Raw genomic sequence first — 18,498 nt, forward strand, 5'->3', positions numbered from 1 at the left:
GGGGGGGGGGGGGGGGGGGGGAGGGGGGGGGGGGGGAGAGCCAAGAATAAGAAAACATAACACATTAAGCGAATAACTTGGTGAGGATAGGAGACGGCTGGGTAGGTTTTCCTTTTCATGTGGTAACTAAGTTTTTCAGGATGAGAAGCATAACTGGAACTAACAAATTATACCCAATTTCAGTATCAGAATTAGCTGAAGGTATCAGTATCTCACAGGGGCTTTCAGAAAGATGTTTGCTTCATGTAGAACTGTGGTAGGGCAGTAACTGGGTGAAGAAAACGTCTAGCCTCCCCTAGGAGCAAAGTACAAGGAGGGCCTTGTTCTAAAGTTAAAGCGAAGTAAGCCTAAAGTTAAATTAGGACTACAAATAAAAATTTAACAATTAATGCCTTTCATCTTTTTGTACCACCCAAATGCAATTGGCTCTTTTTTTGTTTGTTTTTATTTTCAAAACGTGGGTTTAAATCTATTTTGGTAGCTACTCTCTGAGTTTAACATTTAAAGTTAATATTGAGTTAATGCCGGAATACTCAAAAGTATGGAGAACACAGAAAATGTCAAATAACTGACTGTTGGTGGCAGTAGTAAGGGTATTAAGTCAATTTCTACCTTAGCTATTGGTCATCTACTAAATATCAAGCTATTCCAGACTGATGCCGTAATCAAAAATGGTAGTCAATATGCCATTCCATTCAATACAGATAACTATGCCTCAAACATACTGCACTGTGCCAATGACTGGATATGTGATTGGGCATCTCCGGTAAGCTTTTCTGAGCCTATTTCCTTATCGAGAAAACCATCCATGACAAGTTTATAGTGAGGGTTAAAAACAAAAGGAGTTAATGTATGCAAAACAGAGAACCCGGCACAAATTCCAACAAAAAATGCCAGACTGAAGGGCCCTAGGTCACCTACAAACAAAGCCATCCCCAGAAATTTCACAACTCCAACTTAATGTGTTATAAGGATTTTCCTTTCTGAATTAGTTCCAGGCCCTAGCCTGTCACTCCTATCTCAATACCTCAGGTTTATACATATACAAATACATGCTTTGGCCCACAACCCTACCAGCAGAAGCAATTCTGTAACTTGCTTTCTTCTGTAGTAATAGTGACACAGACTTCCATTACTAAAACATGCTTCTCTAGGAGTATGGATTAAAAGTTTAGTAGCCAATGATCTATGTGAACAGATCCCAGTAATCTTGTTAATAACTGAATCCATTTACACCCTAATTTCTTGTTTTCATTTTATATGACAGTACTTTTTGTGGAAAAATAGAATAAAAAGGTAATACACCAAAGTCAAGGGTTTGGATCCCCTTACCACAAAAAAAAAAAAAAAAAAAAAAAGTAATACAAATCTTTCCATGAATTTTTTAAAGACCCCTCATGTTTAAAAAATTTTTTAATCACGTTTTTCTCACAGGTCTCAAAAGCCAAAGAAGGCAAATAGCCATGTTTTGTCTCAGAAATATAAAATACTAACAAACTCTGGGTGCTAAGCAAAAAAGCAGTGATGTTTTTAAAACTTATATGCTTCCATATTTTTAATCACGTTTTTCTCACAGGTCTCAAAAGCCAAAGAAGGCAAATAGCCATGTTTTGTCTCAGAAATATAAAATGCTAACAAACTCTGGGTGCTAAGCAAAAAAGCAGTGATGTTTTTAAAACTTATATGCTTCCATTTTTCCCTTCCTTCACAACTTCACGTATTCTGTAATATCTTCTACTTTCCTACAGAACTTGGCCTACCAGGACAAGTGATTAAGACCAAAAGATCAAAAAACAGGAATATTAGATGGTCAAATTAACAGTAGCTCAAGAGAAAACATCTGTCAGAAAAGCTGGCTGAAAAAGTTATACTAAAGAAGTCCTCTAAAGAATACTTATTCTCATTTACAATAGAAAATAAGTAAGAAGAAATTGAGAATTTTGTTTCAAGTCTTCCTAGAAACAACCTGGAAAGTATCTGCGACTTTCAACCCTATGTAGGGAAAGGGTAAATATATAAGAACCTGGAAGAAAGCTTTGAAGGGAGCATCCTCTTGAACGGTAGTGTTCTGATCACTTGGGAGGAGAGGGAACAGGCTCTGAAGTCTCACCCTTTCACAAATCACCTTGTTAGGATGGCCAGGTAGAAGTGCTGAATTGGCCCCGGGAGATATCTGGGAAAAAGAGGGAGAAGAAAAGGATAGTTCATGGCTAGCCGCACCAATGTGGAGAATCATGCCTACAATGGATTGTGTGGATTTTCTAGCTATTTGATGATTCTGTTAGCAAAGACTGGAAAGAAATTTAAAATTAATTTTAAACATCAAAACATAAGAACGGCAAAGGCTGCCTTTGGCAATGGATCTCTGTCACCAAAAACTTTTTGAGGCAAAATAACACAGCTCAAGAACTGAAAGTCCTTCCTGTTTCTCAAATACCTATTGATATCTTTTCTGTTGGTGTTAATTCTGAAATCCTAAAAGACTTCATGTGAAGTAAACCCAAGGTAAAATAATATATCTTAATTACAGAAATATGAGTGTTGCTTGGACTAAGATTAATATTTTTTTCTCATTCTATTTTTTAGTTAAACTTCCAAACGATCATGCAAAGGAAGACCAGAGATTTGACAATATTTGTGGCAAAATTTCTAGAGCTATCATACATATGACTGTACAGCAATCATTATGTTTGACTGTAGAGATCTCAGCTCTATTAAAACACAATCTAGCGCCCTTCCTAAGGAATAAAGGACAAGATCATAAGCCCAAAAGTAAATGACTGCATGTTTTAAATGTTTGACTTGACTGTAGGTTAATCCCCTTAAACGTATATGTAAATATAATTAACCTGTAGCATTTTAAAAATTATGAATATCACCTGTTCCAGTGTGATGTGACAGTGAATTCTCCTTGGGGGTTAAGGTTTGTGGACCTGCTTGTACCTATATTAAAAATCATATGCTTTAATGCGGCCTCTTTTTTAGAGTTTCATTGCCTCATTCATTCACTTGATAGAAAACACTGCTGAATATCTCTGTGAAAAAGACTCCCAGAAGGTTGCCCATTTAGAAGCAAGTTTAACATTACGTAAGCAAGCAACACCATGTTCATCTCGCTTCTAGCTTGCTGGAATTGTTGTTTGGCAGGCTTCTCTTAATGGTAATTATGTGCAGACTGGGAACATAATTATTTGTATACATAGCTTATCTCCCCTACTAGTTATAAATTCTTAGGGCAGAAACTATCACTTTGTATCCTCATCTTACATTTAAGTGTCCATTTGACAACAGGCACTAAAACAAACCAAAGAAGGCATGGTTTCCTACTTTCAAGAAGCATATACTATAAAAAAAAAAGAGTAAATCACTAAACAATATAGGTACTATAATAATGGTAGGCACTAGGTGCTATGGAAAGATAACTGGCAAGAGACAGCAGTGTAGTCAGGAAACTAAAAAATGTTCAGTATGGCTGGACAGTAAGGAAGTAGCCAGAGAGAAAGGCGGAGACAGATCAGGAAGATGAATGCTAATTATATTGATATCCCTGATGTAATAACCTTCCTTAGCCCCTTTATAATTCCTTGTTTCTGGATTGCTACGAACCTGGTTAAAGAGATCACCATGCTCATTAGTAAGAGTAAGAATTCTTCCAAAGATCTTCCTACGAATAAAAGCAAAACGCTCGAGAGCAGGAACTTTAGAATTCCTTAGTCTGCTACACGAAATGTTTTGAACATGAACTAAAGCTTATCTCTATTTTACAAACAAAATGTGCTAATATCCTTTACCATTATGAAGAAGTATGCATTGCTGAATCAAGGAATATTTACTGATTGCCTCCTGCAAACCAACAGTTATATTAGGTAAGAAGATACAAAGATAAAACACAGATCTCACCCTCAAGAAGCTTACTCTAACCAAAACCAAAAACCAAAAAAGATACAAGCAGCTAACTATAATATATCTAAATGCTATAAAGCAGGCAAAAATTAGAACAGAGGAGGAGCCCTTAGTTATCTGAGGGTAAGAGTAAGACAAGATTTCATAGAAAGAGATGTATTTTACATTTGACTCCTCACTCAATCTAAGGAGTGCTTTTACCACTTTAAAGCAATCCTTTCTCTCAAAATGGTCTGTTCCTTTATGTAGGTTTAATTATCCTTTTTGCAATCCTCTTACACTTTTAATTTGCACAGTAAGTAACCTCTGTTTTAATAAGACCATCTGCCTTCCACTATCACACCCAAAGCAGTCTTATAAATCACTAGTACAAGTAGCGAGCTGGGAAAAACCGAAATCAAGGTCAGGTTTCCTTTCCTTCATTCTTTTGTTCCTTTGAAAACTTAGTATTTCATTCATACTCATACATAAATAAAAAATTGGCAACCCTGGTCCCTCTGGCCACAAATTAATTTTCAAGCATATCCTCTCCTACTGACAATAATTTCCTCTGGGCAGAAGGTGCAATTTGTCTATAAGAAAGGAGGACACGCAATACAACGGAGAAGAGCTATATTCAAATCATGTAGTTAAAATGTGAAAACAATAGATGGGTTTGATCAAAACCAGGTGCCCCCCACCGGGTAAGATAAAATCACACATACACACATACATACACAAGTGTTTGTATGTGCTAGGCAGACTATCTACCTAAAATGTCCCCCTCCCCTTCATGATTCCCACCTTTGGTGTACATCTCCTGTATAATCCATCCCCTCCTGTCTAAGCAGGACTGGGAATATGATGGATTTCATTCCCTTGTTAGGTTAAATCTTAAGACAAACGGGGAGAGATTTTCAGATTAATTAAGATCCCAAGCCAGAGTCAGATGATCAAAGGGAGGTTATCTTGTGTGGGCTTGACACAGAATGCTCTCAAAAGGGGAACTGAGCCCTTTCTGAAGGGAGATTCTCCTGCCAACCCCTTAGACCAAGCTACTGCATTATAAGAAGGCATATGAAGGGGCCATGTGGCAGGGACTTGAGGTCTACCAACAACCAGTCATGAAAACACAGCATCAGCCAGAGGGCCCAGCAGCTAACTAATACACACTAAGACTCCTGATCCATGGAAATTGTGAGAAAATAGATTTGTCTTTCAAGAAAATAAATTTGTAGTAATTTGTTACACAAAATTGAAAATGAACACAAAATGTCATCCAATGCTGTTGACAGAGACAACAGATATACCTTCTACATTATGATGCCAACACATTGTTATGTCTGACTACGCCATCCTATTTACCCTTTGTTAAAAATCAGGTTGCTAGGGGCCGGCCCGTGGCTCACTTGGGAGAGTGTGGTGCTGATAACACCAAGGCCACGGGTTCGGATCCCTATATAGGGATGGCCAGCTAGCTCATTTGGGAGAGCGTGGTGCTGACACCAAGTCAAGGTTAAGATCCCCTTACCTGTCATCTTTTGGGGGGGGGGGGAATCAGGTTGCTCTTGTAGAGAATATTCTCAATTCCTACCCAGATTGATACTTGCCAATTCAGATTAGCAATAAAAACGGGGTGGGTATATAAATACTAACAAGTATAAAAACACAAACTAGCAGAGGTGGAGGAACCTGAGATCATTTAAGTCCAACTTTTTCATGTCTTACAAATGATGACCTGAGGCCCACGTGGCCAGTCTGGGAGCAGAATTAATTCAACTATAGACTCTAAGACCTCCAATTCTCTTAGAAATGACTCGTTTAGAGAATTATAGAGATCCAACTTAAAACTGAACCCCTGTAATGAAGAGATGTAAGATTAGTAGGTTTTCAAAAGGTGAAATGTATTTACCAGCATATTTGTAAGCCAGTAAGAACTGGAAAAAGAGGTATCTGGATCGGCACAATTCCCAGTTAAAATTTCAGTTAGAAATTTCATCTTTTGATTCCAAGTGTATCACTGATACACCTGCACCAGATCTGACACCTATGTGATCTTGTACTGTTACTTCTACAGAAGTTCTACTTCTTCCATTAGACAGTATTCCCCCCAAACAGGAACAATTTTGATTTCAACTATCCCTACAAAAACTGTGTGAATGGACTTTTTTTAAAAGCCCATTACAGAGTTACTTACCATTTTAAGGAATTTATGGTAAATGTGTTTACCACAATAGTACTTGCCATCAAGGCCAAATAGGACACGGCAGGCTTGCAATTCAAAGGTAACCAACGACTGTGTGTGAGCGTTGAATACATTTAGTTTTCATACGTTAAGTCCACACACTTTAAGAACACAGGTATGGCAATTCAAGTGACGCGAACAATTACATATATTCACTTCTATTGAGGCAGGAGAATTAGAATACCCAATTTTTACTGTATAAGGGCATACATCATCTTTGCAACACAAAGAAAAGCTCTCTCCCTTACAAACCGTACACAGAGAAACAAAACTTTCTTCTCTTTGGCCCTCAACCTTAAAAACTCCCGTTTCAAAAACCAACCTCTCTCATTCTTCAGCCCTGAAAAGAACAACTTCCATCCCGAGAACTAAACGCAGCCTGTTCAGAAACCCGCAGAGTCAGAAATTCAGACTCCAGAGAGGATCCTTCCCATAGGATTCCGCGTTCTCCTGGGTGACATCACTACACCTGCGCCTCGGCGAAAAGGGAGGGGGCCCCCGAGGCCATCTCCCAAGCGGCGGCGGGTCCGCGGCTCCCGCTGACTGCGGCCGCACCTCTTTGCCGCCGCGAGAACAAAGAGCGCCGGACGACTGGGCCAAACCTCGGCCCGCTCGCCGGGCGCAGCCCCGAAGGCTACCAACGGCCCACGGCCCGGCCCGGCCCGCCCTCGCGCAGGAACCAACGGCCAGAGCAGCCACTACCTGCGAGGGGAGGCTCCGCCCTGCGGGGCTGCTCCCGCGGCTCCTCGCTGGGCCGCCGCCTCCTATTGTGACCGCTCGCCCAGCCAGCGGCCAGCTCCCCAGCTCCGCCGTCGCCGGGCCTCCTCACTCCCGGAACCCGAACTCCGACTGAGGCGCTGTCACGGCGCTTCCTTCTTCCCGACACCATCACACGGGCCGCGCCAAAAGACGACGGCTGCACACCCAGAGCTAACAAGAGTGGGCTAACGCCTGGGAGGCTCCATCCTCTCCGCCCCCGCGCCCCAACCGCCCGGGCCTCGGGACCGTCCCGCAACACCTCACGAGGGGCCCCGCCCCGCCGCACCCCCACCTCTGCACTCGCAGACCTAGCTCGCCCCGCGCCGGCGCACTGCGCTCCACTGCGCGCGCAGGCGACGACGCCCCTCGTCGCCAGGCCGCAAGATGCGCGAGCACGCGGCCCTCCCACTTCTCGGTTCTTGGTCACCACCACGCCCCTCGCCGGCACGAAAGGAGAGCACGGCACGCGACACCGCCGGAACGCTCCGCCCCTTTCTCCCTCGACAGGCCTCCGTGCGCCGAGCCCCCTTTGTTTCCACCTCGTGGGGGAAGGGGGTGGGGCGGGGCTGCGCGCGCCTCGGACTAGTTCCGGCAACAGAGCCCGCCGCGCAGAGCCACCGCGCAGCCCCGCCCCCTGCGTCCAGCAAGCCGGCCGCTTCACCTGCTAGCGGTGGGGCAGCGTTGCCGAATTCGTACAAATCCCATCTCCCTAAATTATCGCTGCTGCTCTGTACCTCCCACCTCCAAAACTTAGCAATCAGTAACTAATCTCAATTCTCACAATGCGTTCACGTGTCGTGAGAAGTAAGAGATTTTTCATGTAGACGGAAGTGTCTTAATGGAGCAAGCAGGTTCGAATCCGACTTGTCCGACTTTAAGGCTTCCTGAAACCAAACGGTTGTTTAGACCTTGCTGGGGATGGGAACTGAGATAAGGACGAAGTTAAAGCCTGCTTGACTCCTGTCCTGATTATCACGCTCAAGATCCAGGAGAGGAAGTAAGACCTTCCATAAAAGCACAATAAACGCAAAAAAAGATAGTTAAGTGATATTAGAATTAAGGATAGGGGGCATTCAGAGGACATTATGGAAGAGGTGGGCTTTTTTAAGCAGATAGAAGTTAAGTGATTCCTACAAGGAAGGAGACAACATTATAGGGTGATAGAGCAAACTTATCAAAGACAGGACGGCAGAAAACCCAGGTTGTAGTTCTTTCGCTATTATTTAAACCAGTCTCCCTCCTTCTCTGGGCCTCAGCTGCATCTGGTAGAAAATGGGTGAATCAGACTAAAATGATGTTTCAGGATCCTCTGAACCTTGTACATTCTATTTATGAAAAACACTGCATGGTAGTTATTTGTGTACATTTGTCTCCCACAACAGACTGAGCTCAGGGAGTCTCTTAATGATTCATAACCACAAGGCCCAAGCCTTAGGCCTGAAACACAGCAGCAGGTGCTTAGCAACTGCTGATTCGAAGTTCCAGCAATAACATCACAGGCTTTTATAATTCCAGGACAAAGGGAAGCTGAAATGAGATAACAGGCCCCTATGAACATAGCTCCCCCACCCCAGCCTCACACCCCCATTATGTAGCCCAGTTATCTGGCTGACTCTCCTCAAAGCCCTCTGCCAGTCTTCCAAAGCAGCCAGTTTGGAGATGATTACATCCAAGTTATTTTCATTTAATGGTACAGAGTTAAAGTCCCAACCACACCTTTAGGTGCATCCAATGTTATCCATTTCTAACCTCTGGATCCCTCACAACACCCACTCTACTAGTGTGGATTCACTTTGAATTATAGATCTTCCAACAGAATCTCAACTAAAAAGATCTTCCTTATGTAATGCAGACCACTCTGAAACAGCTTCTCCTTCATGTTTGGAAATGGGTTATGTGATGAGGGGAAACAGGAGAAGAACATTGAAAAAGGGGAGAGAAATTACCATTTGGGAGCTGTACAATCATAAAAGGCAGATTCCTCAAGTGCTGAAGCTCAGCACCAAAAATCTATTACAGTCCTCCAGGGTTCCTCACCCAAAAGTGTTAAGTGAATCCCCCTGGGCTTCAGCCAACCCTCTGTGAGGAAAACTCCTTGAGAACCTCTCATATGGTTGCTATCTTGGCTAACTGTTGTGCTCTGAGGACTTAACCTAAGAAGTGTGTCTAGATGTAAATAATGCTGGATTGTTTGGAATTTATACTCCAATTTCTTCTAATTGATTTCTTAAACAGAAAATCTGGAGCTGTGCTAGAAAACACCCATTGAGCAAACAGGCTTTTAAGGTGGGCCACTTTTGACAACCCAATGTGGCAGGGGCTGAATTATACCAGAGCAGTTGCTCAATTGCAGTCCAGGTAAAATTTTATTTGATATCTGTCCACAAAGGTGGAAAGTCTTGTTGGAGAGCTGTCTAATAAAATTTTCTGCAATGATGGACTATATCTACACCATCCAACAGGCAGGCACTAGCTAGCTACATGTGGCTACTAAGCACTTGAAATGTGGCTAGTACAACTAATGAATTGACCAGCATCGGTTTTAAAAGCCACATATGTCTAGGGGACAGCACAGCATTTATGTTAAAAAAAAAATAATGCTTGCGGCAAAAGCTTTTTGAGAATTCTGACTCCAAGGCTTCCCTTTACAATTGGTCTTCTTAACAAAAGAGAAACTTGTGAATAAGTACTAAAAACTGTTCTATTGATACCCAAGTCATTTGAGTTCCCCTCACTTCTAAAATAAAAATATGAGGGAACTTCAAAACGAATGTTTTGATTCATGGAAAGATTTGTATTATCTTTCAATTCTATTTTTCCACGAACTTTTTGAAGTACCCTCGTATATGAAACATTGCCTACCAAACAAGAAATACTGAAGTTCCTTCAAATGGGTCTGGTAGTTATTAAGATTGTTCACCCTGGTTTCCTACCATTCTAACACACTGGATTAACAGCAGCCATCACAGAACTTAGTCTAGGCATCCATCATTATACAGAAACTGCACAGGATTTCAGAACTCACCACCAAGTGAACAAATTCAGCCTATTCTTCAAGTCTACATTTCATTTACTTCTCACCTTCTCAAGGATGTGACTCTAGCTATTTTCCCTCTCCTTTTTGTGCTATCATGTTTTTCCTCTCTGTACTGGATCACTCCTAATGGAACACACAAAAACACTATTAATTTCACCCAACTTTATATCTTTAATTATAGTTAATGGTTTTGGATTTGTGTTTGTTGTTGCTGCTGTTATCCTGTTTAAGAAATCCTTCCCTACACTCGGGTCATAAAGATATTTTCCTATATTATTTTCTTAGAGCTTTTATTATTTTCCCTTTCATATTTAGATCTACACAACACCTGGAATTTCTTTTTGGTTTTGGTGAGGTGGGAATCAAGTTTTTTATTTTTTCCATATAGATATCTATTTGGCACAACATCATGTATTGAAAAAACTATTTCCAATTGTTCCTTTGTTAAAAATGAAGTGTCCACATATGCTTGGGTTTGTTTCTCAGTTCAGTAACGTAGAGCTAGAGCTGGGGTCTGGAGCTCACAGACCCCTCTAGCCCGTTCACAAACCCTTCACACGCAGGTCTATGAGCTAGGTAACTGGCAAAAAGGTCCTTGGAGCCTTGGCTGAAGTAGGAATACTCTTTTTTCAGCACACACAACACTATGAGCCAAGCAGTCCACAGAAAAACTCAGACTGCTACCGGCAAAGTCCAAAGACAAACTGAAACTGAGCAGCTGCCAGCAGAGTAAACATGCTCTATTTTTAGACACGAGCTGTCTGCTGGCCAGCCTGCTTCACAAACTGCAGAACACACAATAGCTACAAAACTAAAAAGATACATTGGCACACATGTGCACTAACTCCACCCACACATAGCTTGTTCACAAGAAATGTGCTGCTGCTCGACCCACCAGCCAGACCTGAGCCAAGGGAGCCTGACTAAATTATTACATTTTCTCCACAAGTAACCTGTTCCACTGTTCTCATCCTTGTGCTGATACCACACCATCGTGATTACTGTAGCTTTACCTCTCTTTATCTATTACTGCAAGTTGTCCCTCTGCTCAAAGTATCCAGATTATCCTTGGCCTTTGGATTTCCATAGGAATTTTAGAATCAGATTATTTCAAAAGAAAGAAGTGAAGAAAAAGAGAAAAAAAATAACAAGCAAATTTGCTAGGCTTTTGACTGGGGCTGCATTGGATCTGGAGATAAATTAAGGAGTGTTGATATCTTTACAATATTGAATCTTTCAGTCTAGAAGCAAGATGCATCCTATTTACCTGAGTCTTTAATTTTTTTCAATAATGCTTCACGGTTTTCTGTAGAGGTCTTGTACATTTTAGTTCTTGGGCTTATTCTAGTTTTTTTATATAACTCAATTATTAACTCTAATAGTTCATCCCAATTTTCTGAGTTTTCTATACACACAATTCTGTTTAAATCCTATTCGGCAGAAAATAATGCCAAAGACTGTTGAACGTCTTTCTTTCCGGCACACATTCATCTTCTTTTTCTTGTACTGCACCTCTAGTAGAGTGCTAAACAGACATGGTGAGAGCAGATATCTTTGTCTTTATTCCAGGCTCTCAACTGGGAATCTTTCAACATTTAAGTATGATGTTTACAATAATTTTTTTGTAGATCTCTTTAGCAAATTAAGGGAGTTCTATTTCTAATTTAAGGGTTTATCATAAATGGATGTTTAATTTTCTCTAAATTTTCTATGACATAATCATACGATTTTTCTGTTGATGTGTGAATTAGATTGATTGGGTTTTGGATGTTAAAGCAATTTTACATTCCTAATAAACACATTTTGGTCTTATTGTATGCCCTTTTTATATATTGGCGGATTTGGCTTGTTAATATTATGTTTAAGATTTTTTTACATTTGTGTTCTTGAGTGAGATTAGCTGTAATTTCCCATTTTGGTAATGTCCTTGTCAAGTTTTGTTACAAAGATTTATGCTAGCCTCAGAAAATGAATCAAGGAGTTCTTTTTTTCTATTTAGAAGTGTTTCTGTAAGATTAGTATTAGGTCTTCTTTAAATGTTTGGGAGAATTCACTGGTTAGCAAACTGAACTTGAAATTAAATTTCTTTAGATGTCCTGTCTTTATTTCTAACTAAGGAAAAACAACTGTGATCTTAGGACAAATATAAGGAAGATATCATTCTAAAATTCACAATCTGCTTCTGGAAAACTCCCTCCCAATCTTGTAAATTTGAAGGATACTGCTGCTGAAAATACATTTTCAAGCACACTGCATAAACAACAATCATAAATTTTACGGAAGTGCTAGTTAATAGTCTGTCAGATGGTAATATATAAAACTTGTTTTTGTGATCAATTTAGCATTTCTAGGAATATCTAAATAATAGTAATCTGAAAGATCTTTTTACAAAAAAGGTGACTATGAGGGTATGGGCTATCTTTCTTGTCCCTGTGCACCCTTCTATTATAACACTTTACAGTATTTATTAAAAGTCTGTTTCCCTCTATGAAACTGTAAACTCCTCGAGGGCAGGTCCCATTTCTGCTTTGTTTTGTATATCACTGATGCCCACGTTGGGGGCAGAGGGGGCTGATACTGAGTGGTAGAGAATGTACAACAATGGAAAGAGGGCCATCTCCTATTTTAAGATGCTGAAAGGCATGATTGAAGAGCTGTAGATAAAGAATCACTTATCTAAATCCTGAAGAACCATTTACATGGAAGGAAAATGCCAATGTAGTTATTGGGTAGAGACAGCCTTCCTGCCTGAAGTCCCTGACCTTTACTAATGAGAGGGCAGTTCCCCACTGGTTAACACTATCAGGAATAAGGCTGTTCTGCCATCACACCCACTGCCAAGTGTCCTGACTATAACCTCATTGCAACAATCCCAACCACTATTGCTGAGTTAGTAGTGGCCTCTCCTGTGTGTTCTAACACAGCATTAATCACTCTGCCTTGCAGCTTTATGTCTACTTGACTCTTCTGTTCAATAGATAGTAAACTCCTTGAAGCCAAGGACTAAGTCTCATTGAATCTGGCCAGGGGTCTAGCACATGCCATGTGCTCAATAAATCGTTCAATTAAAGATATGTAAATATTTCACAGCAGTGGTAATTCCATTTTTCTCAATAGGTAAGTTCACAAGGAGAAATGGGACACAAAAAGAGGAAAGTGGGCAGTTTAAAAAGGAGGCAAAAAATAAATTTCAAAGCTCTGTTCATTACCCTCCCTAAAAGTTTCGTTCCCTCCACCAAATCAGCTAAAAGGACCTAAAAAGATGAAGCTGCACTGAGGGGAAAGGTGTATTGGTTAAGCAGTATTCAGGCTATGCAGTATCTACAAGCATACCTAGATTTGATCTACTGCAAAACAGCATAAGCAGTTTCACCAATTGTTAAACCTAAACTAGCAGCAGCTGCCAGCTATAGCTACTAAAGACCAGAAGGGAGCAGCAAAGGCCCACCCAAATCCAAGTCCACTGAAAACCTCCCCAAATACGTAGAAGGTTATCCCACTTTGGTGTGGGAGAGTAATTAGATGGATGTCCCCACATTGTAGGTGAGAGATGACAGGGACAGAACCATGGCAGTTGGGATAACAGGGAAAGCTCTGATGGCAGTGAAGGTGTGAAGGGGCTAAATAGCAGATCCAGGTGAAAAGCCATCAGCCAGGAAGGAGTTCAGGAGGAAAGAATGAATGAACCTGAGTGCCTAGGATAAGCCAAGACAGAAAGAGAGAAAGACCTACACCAAACCAGAAGCAGAGAGTAAAGAGTGTAAATAAAGCATGCACTGCACATCATAGCATATTTAATCTCTGGAGCAGAGAAAAGGGGCAGGAGCTGACCCTGAGGCAATAAGGCCTCCTCCGTATAGCTGGCCTTAACCAAAGCAGAGCTCTTGCTCATTTTTTTCTGGTGAATAGAGAGCATCTTGGGAGCAACTTTAGTTGCTATGACTCTCATTGTAATATTACTCTAGCAGCTGAATCTCAGGGGAAATCGTATTCTGACACTACAGTTTTATCAAATCCACTGGACAGCCAGAAGCACTTAGAAAAAAGTTAACCATATACAGATCTAGGTTCTTTTCAACAAAGCCTATTATTTCATTGTTAGGGATGAACCATCTCTTATTTTTAAAATCCTGTATACATTTAGGTAGTTTTCAGTGTTTTGCTATTACAAAGATATAATGAATATTCTTGCACATACATATAGTTTGGCATGCAATTGAAAACATATCCATAAAAGTAAATTTCTAGCTGTGGAATTGCTGGTTCAAAGGGTATGTGCTTTATAAAAACCCCAAAAACTTTAAGATTTATTGCTAAATTGCCTCCTAAAAGTCTGCACCAATTTTTACCCCAACCAAAATAAATGAAAGCAGTTTGGAGTCGACTCTAGAGTGGAAAACAGCAATGTTTAAGGGAACTCTCTACAGAAAGATAGGCTGACCCAATGGACAGCAATAGGCCAATTTTGGGGAAAGAGACTGAAACCAAACTTGGGCCACTATACTTTGAGAGCAGCCATATTTAAGTTTAAGAGAGCTTTAAGTTCTCTTTGTTATAATGCCATTCTGTTAAATCCCTGAGCCTTTACTATGGTCTTAGTAAATGTAATAGCCTTAGGAACTGGGCCCAAATATGAGCCAAACTGACACCAGTGAGAACAGCAACAGTTTAGGAAAGCTGGTGACCAAAAGGCCCTCACTCAAAGGACTGGCTAGAAGAGCAAGCAACCATCATAATAGATACTTAGGGAATTCCAGAAATACCTGGGTAGGAAAGCCAAAGAAAACGATCAGCTGCAGTTAAGAGGAACAAGGGCTCAAATCATTAAGAATTGGACATTAATGGAAAATGTAACCCAAAAAGTAACTGAAATAGGGACTTACATGGGTTATACTTCCATAAGTGCTTCAAGAAAAGAAGTGATGGTATAAGCACTGATTAAGAAAGAGAAGCATAAACAACTAGCTCCTTTACTTTGGAGAGGACAATGAAAAAGCAATTGCTGTAAAGGGACATGGGTATGAGAGACAGTCTTGGAAAGTTTGAGATGCAAGAAACATTAGAATATTCTCTTAACAGACCAGACCATATGAACATCATGAACAATTTCCACTATGTTTGATGAGGGAGAGACTTTCCTCTAGGGAGTCCTGGTGGATCTCATCTACCTAGATAGTCAGTCACTTGCTCACGATGACACACCCTGCTGTAGAATTCTAACATCTTGCATTCATGAAATGTGACCGACTCACTGAAAGAGACTTTCCTCTAGGGAGTCCTGGTGGATCTCATCTACCTAGATAGTCAGTCACTTGCTCACGACACACCCTGCTGTAGAATTCTAACATCTTGCATTCATGAAATGTGACCGACTCACTGAAACTGCCAATGTCCTTACAAGTAGTTTTGACACATGATAGACTTTTAGGACACTGCCTAACATGAGTGGTTTTGCACAGACATTTGTGATACAAGGCATATCTCCACAAACCCTGCACCCTCCTGTCCATGCCACATTCTACAGGCCTTTCCATACTTTTTCTAAGAAAAAGGAAATGTGTTACCTGAGCAGAATTCTAATTTGCACCACAAAGCAGAAATCAAAACCTTAAATAAAAACCTTTAAAGTGGTACAATTCTCTGTAGAGTAAATATAAAATTTAAGTTCCCATAGGGAGCTTATTTTATCTCCCCACTGCTTGCTTGTTCCTGTCATAACAGTGTCTTATAAATAAAAACATACTTAGCAGGCAATGACATTTTAAAGGCCAACAAAAGAACATCAAATAACAATCTCAAAATAGAAATCTATCATTTCATGGTATTTCTAATCACCTCAGATCTATTTCACAATAAAGCAAGGTGAAAATCTATTTAAAAACACACTAGGTCACATAATACAATATACCAAATAAATTCCAGGTAGATCAGAAAGGATAATCTAAAATTAACAAAACATTAACAAAATACAGGTAAATATCTGAATGGAGACATTTTCTTTCTTTTTTTTTTTTTTATAAAGATGACCGGTAAGGGGATCTTAACCCTTGACTTGGTGTTGTCAGCACCACGCTCTCCCAAGTGAGCGAACCGGCCATCCCTATATGGGATCCGAACCCATGGCCTTGGTGTTATCAGCACCGCACTCTCCCGAGTGAGCCACGGGCCAGCCCATGAATGGAGACATTTTCTAAACATAAAGGCAGTAAAACACATTTCAAAGGAATATACCAATAGATGTGTTCCCCAAATAATTTTAAATCTCGGCATGGGAAAAAATTCATTAAAAATTTAAAGACAACCTGAAAAACTCTTTGCCAATATGATGGATGATTAATGTCCACATATGAAGTGACAGGAGAATAGGAATATCACCAAAGAAGAGAAGCATATGCACAAAAAGACATAACCCCCCCCCAAAAGGAGTACAAATGACTGTTAAACAAATGAACATAATGAACATATAAAAAGCTATCGAACCTCAGTACTTATCAAAGAAATAAACATTGAAACAATTAGACACCATTTCTCAATCATATTCACCAAGTAAATGACACTATGGACAATATTCAATGATGTCAAAAGGAAGTAAGACGAGCATTCTCATATGGTATGGGTGGAAGCAAAAACTGATGCATATGAATATGTGAACAAATATATAAAAAGAGATAATGACTAAAAAATGTCCATACCCTTAAACTCAGTAATTCTACAGCAATAATATAGGCTAAAAAAATAGCCTATCCAAAACTTATTACAAAGCTACAGTAATCAAACAGTATGGCATAAATACAGATATAAACCAATAGACTAGAATAGAGAGATCAGAAATAAACCCTTGAGTATACAAGGGGTCCTCAAAAAGTTCATGGAAATATACATATTATATTTTAATTCTATTTTCCCATGAACTTTTAAAAGTACCTTTGTATATACATGGGTCAAATAATTTTCCACAAGGGTGCTAAGACCATTCAATGGGGAAAGGACAATCTTTTCAGCAGCTGCAAAAACTGAAGATCCACATGCAAAAGAATGAAGTTGGACCCTTACCTTATACCATACACAAAAATTAACTCAAAATGGATCAAACACCTAAACATACAAGCTAAAATTATAGAACTCTTAGGAAAAAAACATAGGGGGAAAGCTTCATGGCACTGGATTTGGTAATGATTTCTTGGATATGACACCAAAAGAATACACAACAATAGAAAAAATACAAAATTGGATCACAACAAAAGTAAACTCTTTTGTGCATCAAAGGACACAATCAACAGAGTAAACAGGGTGAAAATATATGTAAATCATGTCTAATAAGAGGTTAATATCCAGAATTCATAAAGAACTCCTACAATTGAACAGCAAAATAAAAAAAAAATCAGCCTGATTTAAAAATGGCAAAGGACTCGAATAGACATTTCTCCAAAGATATACAAATAGCCAACAAGCACATGAAAAGATGCTCAACATCATTCATTAATAATTAGGGAAATGCAAATTAAAACCATAATAAGAGGGCCGGCCTGTGGCTCACTTGGGAGAGTGTGGTGCTGATAACACCAAGGCCAATGGTTCGGATCCCTATAAAGGGATGGCTGGTTAGCTCACTTGGCAGAGTGTGGTGCTAACAACACCAAGTCAAGGGTTAAGATCCCCTTACCAGTCATCTTTAAAAACAAAACAAAACAAACAATGAGATACCATCTAACACCCATTAGGATGGCTACCATAAAAAAGAAAAAAAAAACACAAAATAACAAGTGTTGGCAAGGATGTAGAGAAACTGAAATCCTTATTCACTGTTGGTGGGAATGTAAAATGACATAGCCGCTAAGAAAAACAGTATGGCAAATCCTCCAAAAATTAAAAATAAAATTATCATATGATCCAGCAATTCTACTTCTGGATATACAACCAAAAGAATTACAACCCAGATCTTGAAGAGATATTTGTACAGCCATGTTCCTAGCTGCATTATTCACAACCGTCAAAAGGTGGAAACAACTCCCACATGTCCATCAATGGAAGAATGGATAAACAAAATGGTACAAACAATGGAATATTAGTCAGCCTTTAAAAAAAAAAGGAAAGAAAATTCTAGCATATGCTACAATATGGATGAACCCTGAGGACATCATGCTAAGTGAAATAAGTCAGTCACAAAGACAGAAAGTAGAATAGTGGTTACCCAGGGCTGAGGGAAGAGAGGAATGGAGATTCGCTTAATGAGACTTTCAGTTCTGCAAGATCAAAAGAGCTCTGGAGGGCTGAGCCCATGGCGCACTCGGGAGAGTGCGGCGCTGGGAGCGCAACAGCGCTCCCGCCGCAGGTTCGGATCCCATATAGAGACTGGTCCGCTCACTGGTTGAGCGCGGTGCAGGCGCGACACTGAGGGTTGCGATCCTGTTACCAGTCACGAAAAAAGACAAAAAGGAAAAAAAAAAAAAAAAAGAGCTCTGGAGATTGCACACAATGTGACTGTACTTAACACTACTGAACTGTACACTTAACAATGCTTAAAGTGGTAAATTGTATGTTATGTGCATTTTACAACAATTTAAAAAAAAGTCTT

At 40.0% G+C, this 18,498-nt stretch overlaps 1 protein-coding gene across 4 annotated transcripts in view; it reads right to left on the reverse strand.

The window, feature by feature from the left end:
- RNF38 (ring finger protein 38) overlaps positions 1–18,498 on the reverse strand; it is a 147,515-nt gene that overhangs the window by 49,161 nt on the left and 79,856 nt on the right. The window contains exons 1-2 of one of the 4 annotated variants that reach the window (XM_008578097.1): positions 6,830–6,951; positions 2,126–2,173 (exon numbers count right to left, since the gene is read on the reverse strand). The exons of 1 other annotated variant lie outside the window; for it this stretch is intronic. The gene's annotated coding sequence lies outside the window, so the exon portion shown is untranslated. Of the gene's footprint in view, positions 1–2,023; positions 2,174–6,829; positions 6,952–18,498 lie in introns of those variants that run through there. 2 more of the 4 variants (XM_008578096.1, XM_008578099.1) reach the window with 2 other exon arrangements.

This window comes from Galeopterus variegatus, unplaced genomic scaffold, assembly GCF_000696425.1.
Source record: "Galeopterus variegatus unplaced genomic scaffold, G_variegatus-3.0.2 Scaffold1628, whole genome shotgun sequence".
Taxonomy (NCBI): Eukaryota; Metazoa; Chordata; class Mammalia; order Dermoptera; family Cynocephalidae; genus Galeopterus; species Galeopterus variegatus.